Below are 15,289 nucleotides of genomic sequence, written 5' to 3'. Positions count from 1 at the left end.
AAACCCCACCGGCCTCACTTCCCGGAGAGCTGCCTGTCCCGAACACTGGGACAAATCTGAACAAAGCCCCATTGAAACCCCACCGGCCTCAGTTCCGGGAGAGCTGCCTGTCCCGAACACGGGGACAAATCTGAACAAAGCCCCATTGAAACCCCACCGGCCTCACTTCCCGGAGAGCTGCCGGTCCCAAACACTGGGACAAATCTTAACAAAGCCCCATTGAAACCCCACCGGCCTCACTTACCGGAGAGCTGCCGGTCCCGAACACTGGGACAAATCTGAACAAAGCCCCATTGAAACCCCACCGGCCTCACTTCCCGGAGAGCTGCCTGTCCCGCACACTGGGACAAATCTGAACAAAGCCCATTGAAACCCCACCGGCCTCACTTACCGGAGAGCTGCCGGTCCCAAACACTGGGACAAATCTGAACAAAGCCCCATTGAAACCCCACCGGCCTCACATCCCGGAGAGCTGCCGGTCCCGAATACTGGGACAAATCAGAACAAAGCCCCATTGAAACCTCAACGGCCTCACTTCCCGGAGAGCTGCCTGTCCCGAATACTGGGACAAATCAGAACAAAGCCCCATTAAAACCCCACCGGCCTCAGTTCCCGGAGAGCTGCCTGTCCCGAACACTGGGACAAATCTGAACAAAGCCCCATTGAAACCCCAACGGCCTCACTACCAGGAGAGCTGCCTGTCCCGAATACTGGGACAAATCTGAACAAAGCCCCATTATAACCCCACCGGCCTCACTTCCCGGAGAGCTGCCTGTCCCGAACACTGGGACAAATCTGAACAAAGCCCCATTGAAACCCCACCGGCCTCACTTCCCGGAGAGCTGCCTGTCCCGAACACTGGGACAAATCTGAACAAAGCCCCATTAAAACCCCACCGGCCTCACTTCCCGGAGAGCTGCCTGTCCCGAACACTGGGACAAATCTGAACAAAGCCCCATTGAAACCCCACCGGCCTCACTTCCCGGAGAACTGCCGGTCCCGAACACTGGGACAAATCTGAACAAAGCCCCATTGAAACCCCACCGGCCTCACTTCCCGGAGAACTGCCGGTCCCGAATACTGGGACAAATCTGAACAAAGCCCCATTGAAACCCCACCGGCCTCATATCACGGAGAGCTGCCTGTCCCGAATACTGAGACAAATCTGAACAAAGCCCCATTGAAACCCCACCTGCCTCACTTCCCGGAGAACTGCCTGTCCCGAACACTGGGACAAATCTGAACACAGCCCCATTAAAACCTCACCGGCCTCACTTCCCGGAGAGCTGCCGGTCCCGAACACTGGGACAAATCTGAACACAGCCCCATTAAAACCTCACAGGCCTCACTTCCCGGAGAACTGCCTGTCCCGAACACGGGGACAAATCTGAACAAAGCCCCATAGAAACCCCACCGGCCTCACTTCCCGGAGAGCTGCCTGTCCCGAAAACTGGGACAAATCTGAACAAAGCCCCATTGAAGCCCCAACCGCCTCACTTCCCGGAGGGCTACCTGTCCCGAAAACTGGGACAAATCTGAAAAACGCCCCATTGAAACCCCACCGGCCTCACTTCCCGGAGAGCTGCCTGTCCCGAATACTGGGACAAATCAGAACAAAGCCCCATTAAAACCCCACCGGCCTCAGTTCCCGGAGAGCTGCCTGTCCCGAACACTGGGACAAATCTGAACAAAGCCCCATTGAAACCCCAACGGCCTCACTTCCCGGAGAGCTGCCTGTCCCGAATACTGGGACAAATCAGAACAAAGCCCCATTAAAACCCAACCGGCCTCACTTCCCGGAGAGCTGCCTGTCCCGAACACTGGGACAAATCTGAACAAAGCCCCATTGAAACCCCACCGGCCTCAGTTCCGGGAGAGCTGCCTGTCCCGAACACGGGGACAAATCTGAACAAAGCCCCATTGAAACCCCACCGGCCTCACTTCCCGGAGAGCTGCCGGTCCCAAACACTGGGACAAATCTTAACAAAGCCCCATTGAAACCCCACCGGCCTCACTTACCGGAGAGCTGCCGGTCCCGAACACTGGGACAAATCTGAACAAAGCCCCATTGAAACCCCACCGGCCTCACTTCCCGGAGAGCTGCCTGTCCCGCACACTGGGACAAATCTGAACAAAGCCCATTGAAACCCCACCGGCCTCACTTACCGGAGAGCTGCCGGTCCCAAACACTGGGACAAATCTGAACAAAGCCCCATTGAAACCCCACCGGCCTCACATCCCGGAGAGCTGCCGGTCCCGAATACTGGGACAAATCAGAACAAAGCCCCATTGAAACCTCACCGGCCTCACTTCCCGGAGAGCTGCCTGTCCCGAATACTGGGACAAATCAGAACAAAGCCCCATTAAAACCCCACCGGCCTCAGTTCCCGGAGAGCTGCCTGTCCCGAACACTGGGACAAATCTGAACAAAGCCCCATTGAAACCCCACCGACCTCAGTTCCCGGAGAGCTGCCTGTCCCGCACACTGGGACAAATCTGAACAAAGCCCCATTGAAACCCCACCGGCCTCACTTCCCGGAGAGCTGCCTGTCCCGAACACTGGGACAAATCTGAACAAAGCCCCATTGAAACCCCACCGGCCTCACTTCCCGGAGAGCTGCCTGTCCCGAACACTGGGACAATTCTGGACAAAGCCCCATTGAAACCCCACCGGCCTCACTTCCCGGAGAGCTGCCGGTCCCGAACACTGGGACAAATCTGAACAAAGCCCCATTGAAACCCCACCGGCCTCACTTCCCGGAGAGCTGCCGGTCCCGAACACTGGGACAAATCTGAACAAAGCCCCATTGAAACCCCACCGGCCTCACTTCCCGGAGAGCTGCCTGTCCCGAACACTGGGACAAATCTGAACAAAGCCCCATTGAAACCCCACCGGCCTCACTTCCCGGAGAGCTGCCTGTCCCGAACACTGGGACAAATCTGAACAAAGCCCCATTGAAACCCCACCGGCCTCACTTCCCGGAGAGCTGCCTGTCCCGAACACTGGGACAAATCTGAACAAAGCCCCATTGAAACCCCACCGGCCTCACTTCCCGGATAGCTGCCTGTCCCGAACACTGGGACAATTCTGGACAAAGCCCCATTGAAACCCCACCGGCCTCACTTCCCGGAGAGCTGCCTGTCCCGAACACTGGGACAACTCTGAACAAAGCCCCATTGAAACCCCACCGGCCTCACTTCCCGGAGAGCTGCCGGCCCCATGCAGTGGCACAACTGTGGACAAGGTCCCGCTAGACACCTAATCAGCAGTTTAGAGCGGCGGATGGAGACACAGACATGGGACTTTGTCCAGAGTTGTGTCTGGACACAAAATAGTAACGAGTTGCCCTTCAGGGAAGAAGTCATCTCTCTGACACATTGGTCTCGAGAAAATAACCTCTCCCTCAAAAACAACGGAGCGTGTTATGGATTACAGGAGGAACGGAGACGGGTCATTGGACGGAACATCAATGGATCCATGGTTGAGAGGGTTAACAACTAAGTTCCTCGGCATCCACATCATCGAGAAACTCATGTGGTCTGTACACGCTCGCTGTGTGGTGAAAAATGCACAGCAGCGCTTCTTTCACCTTAGAAGGTGGAGGAAGTTTGGTAAGGGCCCCCCATGTCCTAGGAGCTTTCTACAGGGGCACAATTAAGAGCATCCTTACTGGGTGCGTCACTGCCTGGTATGGGAACTGTACCTCCCTCCATCGCAGGATTCTGCAGAGAGTGGTGCGGACCGCCCAGAACATCTGTAGTTGTGAACTTCCCATGATGCAGGACATTTACAAAGACAGGCGTGGAAAAAGGGCTCGAAGAATCATTTGGGACCCAAGTCACCAAACTACAATTTATTTCAGCTGCTACCATCGGGAAAACGGTGCCGCAGCGTAAAACCCAGGACCAACAGGCTCCAGGACAGCTTCTTCCACCAGGCCATATGACTGATTAACTCACGCTGAGTTGAGTGTATTTCTATGTTACATTAACTGTTCTATCCATTATAAAATAATGTAGATACCCAACCCTAACTTCATATACGTGAAGGATGTAAGAAATAAAGTCAATTCAATTCAATTATGCTCAAACCCTCCCAGTCCCGCCTTCCAAAGAGCTGCCTGGCCTCGGCACTGGGACAAATATGAACACATTCCCCTTCAAACAGTTCCAGTCTCAACTTCCCGGAGAGCTGTCTGTTCCCATCACTGGGACAAATATGAACACATTCCCATTCAAACACTCCAGTCTCAACTTCCCGGAGAGCTATCTGTTCCCATCACTGGGACAAATATGAACACATTCCCCTTCAAACACTCCAGTCTCAACTTCCCGGAGAGCTGTCTGTTCCCATCACTGGGACAAATATGAACACATTCCCATTCAAACACTCCAGTCTCAACTTCCCGGAGATCTGTCTGTCCCCAGCAATGGGACAAATATGAACACATTCCCATTCAAACCCTCCAGTCTCACCTTCACGGAGAGCTGTCTGTCCCCAGCACTGGGACAAATATGAACACATTCCCCTTCAAACACTTCGTCTCACCTTCCCGGAGAGCTGTCTGTCCCCAGAACTGGGACAAATATGAACACATTCCATTCAAACCCTCCAGTGTCAACTTCCCGGAGAGCTGTCTGTCCCCAGCACTGGGACAAATATGAACACATTCCCCTTCAAACCCTCCCAGTCTCACCTTCACGGAGAGCTGTCTGTTCCCAGCACTGGGACAAATATGAACACATTCCCATTCAAACCCTCCAGTCTCACCTTCCCGGAGAGCTGTCTCTCCTCAGCACTGGGACAAAAATGAACACATTCCCATTCAAACCCTCCAGTCTCACCTTCCCGGAGAGATGTCTGTCCCCAGCACTGGGACAAATATGAACATATTCCCATTCAAACCCTCCAGTCTCACCTTCCCGGAGAGCTGCCTGTCCCGAACACTGGGACAAATCTGAAAAACGCCCCATTGAAACCCCGCCGGCCTCACTTCCCGGAGAGCTGCCTGTCCCGAATACTGGGACAAATCAGAACAAAGCCCCATTAAAACCCCACCGGCCTCAGTTCCCGGAGAGCTGCCTGTCCCGAACACTGGGACAAATCTGAACAAAGCCCCATTGAAACCCCAACGGCCTCACCTCCCGGAGAGCTGCCTGTCCCGAATACTGGGACAAATCAGAACAAAGCCCCATTAAAACCCCACCGGCCTCACTTCCCGGAGAGCTGCCTGTCCCGAACACTGGGACAAATCTGAACAAAGCCCCATTGAAACCCCACCGGCCTCAGTTCCGGGAGAGCTGCCTGTCCCGAACACGGGGACAAATCTGAACAAAGCCCCATTGAAACCCCACCGGCCTCACTTCCCGGAGAGCTGCCGGTCCCAAACACTGGGACAAATCTTAACAAAGCCCCATTGAAACCCCACCGGCCTCACTTACCGGAGAGCTGCCGGTCCCGAACACTGGGACAAATCTGAACAAAGCCCCATTGAAACCCCACCGGCCTCACTTCCCGGAGAGCTGCCTGTCCCGCACACTGGGACAAATCTGAACAAAGCCCATTGAAACCCCACCGGCCTCACTTACCGGAGAGCTGCCGGTCCCAAACACTGGGACAAATCTGAACAAAGCCCCATTGAAACCCCACCGGCCTCACATCCCGGAGAGCTGCCGGTCCCGAATACTGGGACAAATCAGAACAAAGCCCCATTGAAACCTCAACGGCCTCACTTCCCGGAGAGCTGCCTGTCCCGAATACTGGGACAAATCAGAACAAAGCCCCATTAAAACCCCACGGCCTCAGTTCCCGGAGAGCTGCCTGTCCCGAACACTGGGACAAATCTGAACAAAGCCCCATTGAAACCCCAACGGCCTCACTACCAGGAGAGCTGCCTGTCCCGAATACTGGGACAAATCTGAACAAAGCCCCATTATAACCCCACCGGCCTCACTTCCCGGAGAGCTGCCTGTCCCGAACACTGGGACAAATCTGAACAAAGCCCCATTGAAACCCCACCGGCCTCACTTCCCGGAGAGCTGCCTGTCCCGAACACTGGGACAAATCTGAACAAAGCCCCATTAAAACCCCACCGGCCTCACTTCCCGGAGAGCTGCCTGTCCCGAACACTGGGACAAATCTGAACAAAGCCCCATTGAAACCCCACCGGCCTCACTTCCCGGAGAACTGCCGGTCCCGAACACTGGGACAAATCTGAACAAAGCCCCATTGAAACCCCACCGGCCTCACTTCCCGGAGAACTGCCGGTCCCGAATACTGGGACAAATCTGAACAAAGCCCCATTGAAACCCCACCGGCCTCATATCACGGAGAGCTGCCTGTCCCGAATACTGAGACAAATCTGAACAAAGCCCCATTGAAACCCCACCTGCCTCACTTCCCGGAGAACTGCCTGTCCCGAACACTGGGACAAATCTGAACACAGCCCCATTAAAACCTCACCGGCCTCACTTCCCGGAGAGCTGCCGGTCCCGAACACTGGGACAAATCTGAACACAGCCCCATTAAAACCTCACAGGCCTCACTTCCCGGAGAACTGCCTGTCCCGAACACGGGGACAAATCTGAACAAAGCCCCATAGAAACCCCACCGGCCTCACTTCCCGGAGAGCTGCCTGTCCCGAAAACTGGGACAAATCTGAACAAAGCCCCATTGAAGCCCCAACCGCCTCACTTCCCGGAGGGCTACCTGTCCCGAAAACTGGGACAAATCTGAAAAACGCCCCATTGAAACCCCACCGGCCTCACTTCCCGGAGAGCTGCCTGTCCCGAATACTGGGACAAATCAGAACAAAGCCCCATTAAAACCCCACCGGCCTCAGTTCCCGGAGAGCTGCCTGTCCCGAACACTGGGACAAATCTGAACAAAGCCCCATTGAAACCCCAACGGCCTCACTTCCCGGAGAGCTGCCTGTCCCGAATACTGGGACAAATCAGAACAAAGCCCCATTAAAACCCAACCGGCCTCACTTCCCGGAGAGCTGCCTGTCCCGAACACTGGGACAAATCTGAACAAAGCCCCATTGAAACCCCACCGGCCTCAGTTCCGGGAGAGCTGCCTGTCCCGAACACGGGGACAAATCTGAACAAAGCCCCATTGAAACCCCACCGGCCTCACTTCCCGGAGAGCTGCCGGTCCCAAACACTGGGACAAATCTTAACAAAGCCCCATTGAAACCCCACCGGCCTCACTTACCGGAGAGCTGCCGGTCCCGAACACTGGGACAAATCTGAACAAAGCCCCATTGAAACCCCACCGGCCTCACTTCCCGGAGAGCTGCCTGTCCCGCACACTGGGACAAATCTGAACAAAGCCCATTGAAACCCCACCGGCCTCACTTACCGGAGAGCTGCCGGTCCCAAACACTGGGACAAATCTGAACAAAGCCCCATTGAAACCCCACCGGCCTCACATCCCGGAGAGCTGCCGGTCCCGAATACTGGGACAAATCAGAACAAAGCCCCATTGAAACCTCACCGGCCTCACTTCCCGGAGAGCTGCCTGTCCCGAATACTGGGACAAATCAGAACAAAGCCCCATTAAAACCCCACCGGCCTCAGTTCCCGGAGAGCTGCCTGTCCCGAACACTGGGACAAATCTGAACAAAGCCCCATTGAAACCCCACCGACCTCAGTTCCCGGAGAGCTGCCTGTCCCGCACACTGGGACAAATCTGAACAAAGCCCCATTGAAACCCCACCGGCCTCACTTCCCGGAGAGCTGCCTGTCCCGAACACTGGGACAAATCTGAACAAAGCCCCATTGAAACCCCACCGGCCTCACTTCCCGGAGAGCTGCCTGTCCCGAACACTGGGACAATTCTGGACAAAGCCCCATTGAAACCCCACCGGCCTCACTTCCCGGAGAGCTGCCGGTCCCGAACACTGGGACAAATCTGAACAAAGCCCCATTGAAACCCCACCGGCCTCACTTCCCGGAGAGCTGCCGGTCCCGAACACTGGGACAAATCTGAACAAAGCCCCATTGAAACCCCACCGGCCTCACTTCCCGGAGAGCTGCCTGTCCCGAACACTGGGACAAATCTGAACAAAGCCCCATTGAAACCCCACCGGCCTCACTTCCCGGAGAGCTGCCTGTCCCGAACACTGGGACAAATCTGAACAAAGCCCCATTGAAACCCCACCGGCCTCACTTCCCGGAGAGCTGCCTGTCCCGAACACTGGGACAAATCTGAACAAAGCCCCATTGAAACCCCACCGGCCTCACTTCCCGGATAGCTGCCTGTCCCGAACACTGGGACAATTCTGGACAAAGCCCCATTGAAACCCCACCGGCCTCACTTCCCGGAGAGCTGCCTGTCCCGAACACTGGGACAACTCTGAACAAAGCCCCATTGAAACCCCACCGGCCTCACTTCCCGGAGAGCTGCCGGCCCCATGCAGTGGCACAACTGTGGACAAGGTCCCGCTAGACACCTAATCAGCAGTTTAGAGCGGCGGATGGAGACACAGACATGGGACTTTGTCCAGAGTTGTGTCTGGACACAAAATAGTAACGAGTTGCCCTTCAGGGAAGAAGTCATCTCTCTGACACATTGGTCTCGAGAAAATAACCTCTCCCTCAAAAACAACGGAGCGTGTTATGGATTACAGGAGGAACGGAGACGGGTCATTGGACGGAACATCAATGGATCCATGGTTGAGAGGGTTAACAACTAAGTTCCTCGGCATCCACATCATCGAGAAACTCATGTGGTCTGTACACGCTCGCTGTGTGGTGAAAAATGCACAGCAGCGCTTCTTTCACCTTAGATGGTGGAGGAAGTTTGGTAAGGGCCCCCCATGTCCTAGGAGCTTTCTACAGGGGCACAATTAAGAGCATCCTTACTGGGTGCGTCACTGCCTGGTATGGGAACTGTACCTCCCTCCATCGCAGGATTCTGCAGAGAGTGGTGCGGACCGCCCAGAACATCTGTAGTTGTGAACTTCCCATGATGCAGGACATTTACAAAGACAGGCGTGGAAAAAGGGCTCGAAGAATCATTTGGGACCCAAGTCACCAAACTACAATTTATTTCAGCTGCTACCATCGGGAAAACGGTGCCGCAGCGTAAAACCCAGGACCAACGGGTTCCGGGACAGGTTCTTCCACCAGGCCATATGACTGATTAACTCACGCTGAGTTGAGTGTATTTCTATGTTACATTAACTGTTCTATCCATTATAAAATAATGTAGATACCCAACCCTAACTTCATATACGTGAAGGATGTAAGCAATAAAGTCAATTCAATTCAATTATGCTCAAACCCACCCAGTCCCGCCTTCCAAAGAGCTGCCTGGCCTCGGCACTGGGACAAATATGAACACATTCCCATTCAAACCCTCCAGTCTCACCTTCCCGGAGAGCTGTCTGTCCCCATCACTGGGACAAATATGAACACATTACCCTTCAAACCCTCCAGTCTCACCTTCCCGGAGAGCTGTCTGTCCCCATCACTGGGACAAATATGAACACATTCCCCTTCAAACCCTCCCAGTCTCACCTTCCCGGAGAGCTGTCTGTCCCCAGCACTGGGACAAATATGAACACATTCCCATTCAAACCCTCCAGTCTCACCTTCCCGGAGAGCTGTCTGTCCCCATCACTGGGACAAATATGAACACATTACCCTTCAAACCCTCCAGTCTCACCTTCCCGGAGAGCTGTCTGTCCCCATCACTGGGACAAATATGAACACATTACCCTTCAAACCCTCCAGTCTCACCTTCCCGGAGAGCTGTCTGTCCCCAGCACTGGGACAAATATGAACACATTCCCATTCAAACCCTCCAGTCTCACCTTCCCGGAGAGCTGTCTGTCCCCAGCACTGGGACAAATATGAACACATTCCCCTTCAAACCCTCGCAGTCTCACCTTCACGGAGAGCTGTCTGTTCCCAGCACTGGGACAAATATGAAAACATTCCCATTCAAACCCTCCAGTCTCACCTTCCCGGAGAGCTGTCTGTCCCCAGCACTGGGACAAATATGAACATATTCCCATTCAAACCCTCCAGTCTCACCTTTGCGGAGAGATGTCTGTCCCCAGCACTGGGACAAATTTGAACACATTCCCATTCAAACCCTCCAGTCTCACCTTCCCGGAGAGCTGTCTGTCCCCAGCACTGGGACAAATATGAACACATTCCCATTCAAACCCTCCAGTCTCACCTTCCCGGAGAGCTGTCTGTCCGCAGCACTGGGACAAATATGAGCACATTCCCCTTCAAACCCTCCAGTCTCACCTTCCCGGAGAGCTGTCTGTCCGCAGCACTGGGACAAATATGAGCACATTCCCCTTCAAACCCTCCCAGTCTCACCTTCCCGGAGAACTGTCTGTCCCCAGCACTGGGACAAATATAAACACATTCCCATTCAAACCCTCCTGTCTCACCTTCCCGGAGAGCTGTCTGTCCCCATCACTGGGACAAATATAAACACATTCCCATTCAAACCCTCCAGTCTCACCTTCCTGGAGAGCTGTCTGTCCCCAGCACTGGTAAAAGTCTGCACAAGGTGTCATTAAAGGCAAGACCAATGTTTGAGACGATCCCATGAATTAGAGGAGAGACTAAGGTTTAGTTCCAATTGTCATTAAATATGAAAAATCAGAATATTGAAAAGTCAGGATCCATATGTCTGAAAGATATTTGTACAATTATCATCTTTGGAAGCATGTTAAATGTTCATAAACAGGTTAAGACATGTTTGCTCACATAAATATCTATTATGAATTTCTCTGCGCACTCACCAGGAACGCCTATAACGGCAATAAACACGTACAATATTCTCTCCACTGTCAGATACCTATCCAACAATGCAGGCATTTTCTCTGCCCGGTGTTCTGTCCCCCTGTGCTAAAGGCGATCTCTCAGAATAAAATATCAGGCAGCACATGCCAGGCGTTCTTAATACCATTTAGCGAATCCACAGGGACAATTTCAACAGAGTTAAAAATAAAATTTTAAATTATCTACAACCTGATTACATCAGGCTGTTGCAATCCCCGCTGTGACAGATTGCGATTTAATTTAGCGAATTAATCTTTAGACTATTTATGGGAGTTACTTTGTTCCAACAAATGTGACTGAGCCTTCCGAGGTGCCATCAATTAAATGAGCTTCCACTGGTAATATGTACTTCCAAGGATCCATTTGTCAAAAGGAGGTTAGTTACACAGCTCTCGTTACATGCACATTCAGGTCAACTCATTAAGTGATTATGCAGAAAGTTTGAAGTCAATAATACATCTCCCTCTACTCTAGGCCTACGAACGTATCAATCACCCCTGCTGTGGACACTTTCTGCAGGTCCAAGTTCCTTATGCTTCACGACCGCTGGACTAAGTGTGTAAATGTAGGGGGGGGGGGATTACGATGTTAAATAAATGTGCTAGGTTCTGTAACTTTGACGGCTTCTGCCTTAGGCCACGAACTTATCAATCACCCCACCTAGTCACAGGTTTTTATATTTGTTTAATTAGATCTGTTCTTGATTATGGCTGCGTGTCTTATAGATCAGCTTAATCTTTAACTTTAAAACATTAAGTTGTGATACAAGCACAGGCTTTAAGACTGTGTTGTGGTTCGGTAAGGTCGCCCTCTGTTTTTGCTTTAATGGTTGAAATGGGACAACTACCCTTACCATTGCGGAGATTGGGGATATTAGCATTCTGCCTTAACTTGAAGTTGTGTTCGAAAACTATTGGGAACATCACACAAATAAGGGTCAACGAAGTGCTCACTCTGTTGAAGGGATGTTGCAGGATTGTTGGGAACATCACGAGGAGTGTTTTGAGCTTTGGGTGGCTGGGCTATTATTAGGATCGGAATATGAGTTAGTTAGATTATGCAAATTGTACTAATGTGTCATTCTCGGAAACCCCACCTTGGTTTCACCCAATGACTTTAGTTGATTTTACATTGCAGAGTTTAATAAATTTAGGAATTCTGTTTGGCTCATCAGTATACTGAGTAAAATTAGTATGATATGTTAATAATTGCAACCAACATTGCAGATAATTTTAACCAACAATTTTGATGTTTAACCAACAAAGATAAATTAACTGGGAATGTTGGTGTAGCCTTTTTTTGTGCTTGATTGATAAGATCTGCAGAGAAATGACTTGCCAACTATTTATTAGTATGTACAACAGATGTTCTTGTTATTATGTTAGACACACAGTGGGTGGAGGAAATTTGTTCAGATAAATCTGTACTTTGATCAGATTCATTTTCGGTTTTAATGAGTCTTAAAACAGTTTATTGCAGCAGTCATCAGATTTACTGTTGGAAACCCATCAAACATTATTTCGAACTTAAAGTATTAGTTTTTTTTATTGCGCAGATTGCCGTTGATGTTAACACACATTAATTTCAGGAGCTAAGAAAGTTAGCTTTTAAAGTTTTAAAGTTTAAAGTTTAAAGTTTTAAAGTCCTTTTAAAATTGTGTTAGAGGACTGTTGAAAGCATCACAAGAAAAGAATGGTTTTAGTTTTACGTAGTTGGGATCGTATCACGCTGGGTATAGGGGCCATTTTTTTTTACGCAATACTCCCCACTGTCACGTTCTCTGTGAGTCCCACGTTATTCAACCTATGACTAGGTTATTTTAGGTCAAACGTTTTAATAACGTCTAAGGATTTAAAATACCTAAAATAAAGACAGAGAAAGGAAGGATAAACGAGCAGAGAGAGAAACGATAAAGAACTAAGGAGGCGGTCAAGACAAAAAAACGCAGATGTTGAGAGACGGGAATCGAGGGGCGGGGTAAGAGCGAGAGAGAGAGAGAGAGAGAGAGAGAGAGAGAGAGAGAGAGAGAGAGAGCTAACAGAGCGAGACGGACAGAGCTGATGAGAAGGATAGCGAGGGGAGAGGGTGAGATTCAGAGAGATAGTGAGAGAGAAAAAGGGAGAGAACAGATAGATAAAAAGAGACAGACAGAGAAAGAGACGTAGATAAAGAGAGTGGCACAGAGTGAGGCAGGGCAACAGAAACGGGAGACAGAAAGGGACGGAAAGAGAGAGAGAGAGAAAGAAACAGGGCGAGAGAGAGAGAGATGGATAGAAGGAAACAGGGAGAGGGAGATGGATAAAGGGATAGAGGGAAACAGGGAGAGGGAGATGGACAGAAGGATAGAGGGAAACAGGGAGAGGGAGATGGATGGAGGGATAGAGGGAGACGGATAGAGGGATAGAGGGAAACAGGGTGAGGGAGATGGATAGGATAGAGGGAAACAGGGAGAGGGAGATGGATGGAGGGATAGAGGGAGACGGATAGAGGGATAGAGGGAAACAGGGTGAGGGAGATGGATAGAACGATAGAGGGGAAACAGGGAGAGGGAGATGGATGGAGGGATAGAGGGAGACGGATAGAGAGAGGGAAACAGGGAGAGGGAGATGGATGGAGGGATAAAGGGAGACGGATAGAGGGATAGAGGGAAACAGGGGTGAGGGAGACGGATAGGATAGAGGGAAACAGGGAGAGGGAGATGGATGGAGGGATAGATGGAGACGGATAGAGGGAAACAGGGAGAGGGAGATGAATGGAGGGATAGAGGGAGACGGATAGAGGGATAGAGGGAAACAAGGAGAGGGAGATGAACAGAAGGATAGAGGGAAACAGGAAGAGGGAGATGGATGGAGGGATTGAGGGAGACGGATAGAGTGATAGAGGGAAACAGGGCAGAAGGAGAGGGATAGAAGGACGTGATAGTAAGATAGAGACAGAAAGTGAGGGATGAAACAAAAGAGAACGGGAGAGAATAAGATAGATAGAATGAGAAAGACAGACAAATAAAGTGAGAGTGATGCAGAGACAGAGAGAGAGTGAGACAGGTGATAGAAAGGGGGGATTGGGGGAAAGTTAAAGGAAGAGAGAAAAAAGAAAAGAGGAAGAGCAGAGGGAAAGAGAGAGAGAGAGAGAAAGAGACAGAGAGAGCTTCTCAGATAGACGAACACTGGAGATAGCAGGAGAGCGATAGAGTGAGAAAGGGTACAGAGTTTACAATTGAAGGTAAATATTTGTTCAAGTGTGTACTCCGAGTTTCACTTTCTTGCGGATGTTCACCGTTCATCAAATAAATACAAGAACATCAATTAACAGCTGCGTTAGTGGGGGGGGGGAGAGAGAGAGAGAGAGAGAGAGAGAGAGAGAGAGAGAGAGAGAGAGAGAGAGAGGAGAGAGAGAGAGACGAGAGAGAGAGAGAGAGAGAGAGAGAGAGAGAGAGGGAGGGAGAGAGAGAGGGGGGGGAAAGAGAGAGGGAGAGGGAGAGAGAGAGAAGGGAAAGAGCGAGGACAAGAGTGCGAAAAATAAAGACAACGAAAGAAGGGGAAGAGGAGCAGAAAGAGCAACGGCAATGAAAGAGGCGTTCAGGACGAGAGAGAGAGGAGGAGGAAGAAGAAGAAGAAGAAGAAGAAGAAGAAGAAGAAGAAGAAGAAGAAGAAGAAGAAGAAGAAGAAGAAGAAGAAGAAGAGGAGGAGAAAGAAAAAGAAGAAGCGGAGGAGGAGGAAGAAGAAGAAGAAGAAGAAGAAGAAGAAGAAGAAGAGAAGAAGAAGAAGAAGAAGAAGAAGAAGAAGAAGAAGAAGAAGAAGAAGAAATGGAGTCAGGGAGAAGGGAGTCAGAGTTCAAGGAAAAGTCAACTGTGACAGAGACAGTGCTGACCAGAGACAGATGGACAGTGAGAGAGCGGAACAGGAATAGAAAAGGGAGAGAAAAAGGGAGATACAGGGTGTTAGAGTGAGACATGCTCAATGGCGACAGTGAGAAGGCGGTTACGGTCTGCGGTCTGTGAGGGATATTTTTTGCTGAGACACCCGCCCCCTTGCATTTTCACTTGTAATGGCTAACCAGATTATCAGGAGCTGGGGTCGTTAAACTTTACCTACGAGCTGCCCGGTGGGGCCCTGGCCGACAGAACTGCAGTTACTGCAGGAAGAGTTGTCTCTCGGCCTTGGCGTTTTACCCTGGGCATCGCGATCACAGGGAGAGACGCGGAGAGGGGGGAGCCGGGCGACCCGTTCGTTGTTTCGTTAACCCGTTCGTTGTTTCGTTGTCCCCTTGAGCATCCGGCCATCCGTTTATTCCCCAGTTTTCCCTCGGGACTGACAACAACATCCATTTCCTCACGGAACACAGATTCCGATTCATTTATTAACCATGGGTCAAATTCGAAGTAAATTTACTGGTAAAACATGCGTACACTCAATGGCCACTTTATTCGGTACAGGTGGTTTCTGAGAAACTGCTCGTTGTTTGTGATCCATTCACG

Source organism: Hemitrygon akajei, unplaced genomic scaffold (genome assembly GCF_048418815.1).
Source record: "Hemitrygon akajei unplaced genomic scaffold, sHemAka1.3 Scf000131, whole genome shotgun sequence".
Taxonomy (NCBI): domain Eukaryota; kingdom Metazoa; phylum Chordata; class Chondrichthyes; order Myliobatiformes; family Dasyatidae; genus Hemitrygon; species Hemitrygon akajei.
This window is presented reverse-complemented; position numbering follows the sequence as displayed.